The 1,601-nt window shown below is 42.3% G+C and overlaps 1 pseudogene; it reads right to left on the reverse strand.

The window, feature by feature from the left end:
• Positions 1 to 1,192: 1,192 nt before the first annotated feature.
• On the reverse strand, positions 1,193 to 1,296 carry LOC120892455 (U2 spliceosomal RNA; annotated as a pseudogene).
• Positions 1,297 to 1,601: the final 305 nt, after the last annotated feature.

Genomic DNA, 1,601 nt, shown 5'->3' on the forward strand with positions numbered 1-1,601 from the left:
ATAGATAAGTTTTTCCTTTGGTCAACAACATGATGTATTATGGAACAATCTAGAAAATGAAAAAAAAATAAGAGGAAGTGAAGAAAATCATGCACAGTTCCACCAGCCACATGTAACTATAGTCAACAGTTTAATATGCATCCTTCAAGGGGAGAGAGGGGAGGAGGACGGGAAATACACACACATACACTCAGGAATCCCAATATCAAAGAAAATAACTTAAGTGTTTTATTGTAATTCCTCACAGATTTTTTTTTCCCATTTGCTTGGTATATAAAGTAGTGATTGTCCAAAATATATGGATCTAAAAGCAGAGTTAATACTCTGAGAATTGATGAAAGAATCAAGCATTCATATTGCCTTTCCTATATAAACTGTATTTTAAGATAGACAATAGTTAAAAAAATATTTTTTTTTGTAAGATCAGAAAATCATTACCTTAGGTTTGGCAAAGGTTTCTCACAAAAGAGACAAAATATGAAGGAAAAATTGAGAGGCCATACCAGACCCCATACTCCCACACGGCTACCTGGGAAGTTGTTCCTCGGAGTTTCTTTTGCCTGCTCATTCTCTAGGTACACAAAGTTCATTGCAGACCCATCCGTGAGGGCCTGACTACTGCTCCTGCTGCTGACAGACCTTAGTATTGTCCACCTGGTGCTGAGGAATGAAGGGCAATGAGGTCATGGAGGTTTCCACGGAGGTTTCAATAGAAAGCCTGGGCGGGGTGTGGCAGGATCAAAGCTCCTGGGGCAGCCCCTTACATAGCGATATACGAAGCTGTGAAAGAAGAGCTGACGTTTTTGACGAAGACCCCAGGTGGTCAAAGATGTCCAAATGGGTAACATTCACAAAGGAAAGAGCTTCAGGCAGGGAGCAGAGCCAGCCCTAGAGAGGCCATTGAGCTTCAGTTGGCAAGGCCACAGGGGCAGGAGCCAAAGCCCTCTGGAGCTCCCATCTCACCACCAAAGACCCTGGGTGACAGGCTCAGAGCTGTGGGACTTAATATTTAACTCTATGGGTTCCAGTCTTGCTTTGGTCCAATCCTTCCTTTCTATTCCTCCATTCCCCCTTTTGGAATGGGAACGGTTACCTTGTGCCTGTCCCATCACTGTATTTCGGAGTTATGTAACTTGCCTTTTGAGATATATATATATCTCATTGGACCTCATTGCCCTTCATTCTTCATACCTGAGAAACCACATATATATTGTCCTCAGATAGAGGCTATCTCAGATATTAAACTGATAAGAACAGATACTACACTTGATCTTAGCCAAAAGGCCGAGAAGTGATACCTTTTGATTTTTCCTGGGACTCACATCGAGGAATTCCCTTGAGTTTCAGAGGAGATTTGATCGTTGGGAAAATGTTGGAACTCTTCAGACTATGGGGACTCTTGGAGATGCACTAAACACATTTTTCATCATGAGATGGACATGAGTCTTTAGGGGCAATTGGCAGGATGTTATGGAATATTTCCCAAAACCTCATGGGTTGAAGCCTTGCTCCCCAAAGCAGAAATGTTCAAAGATGGGGCCTTTGGGAAGTGACTGTATCATGAGGGCTCTGCCTCAAGAGGAAAATGATTATTTTATGGC

Source organism: Ictidomys tridecemlineatus, chromosome 9 (genome assembly GCF_052094955.1).
Source record: "Ictidomys tridecemlineatus isolate mIctTri1 chromosome 9, mIctTri1.hap1, whole genome shotgun sequence".
Taxonomy (NCBI): Eukaryota; Metazoa; Chordata; class Mammalia; order Rodentia; family Sciuridae; genus Ictidomys; species Ictidomys tridecemlineatus.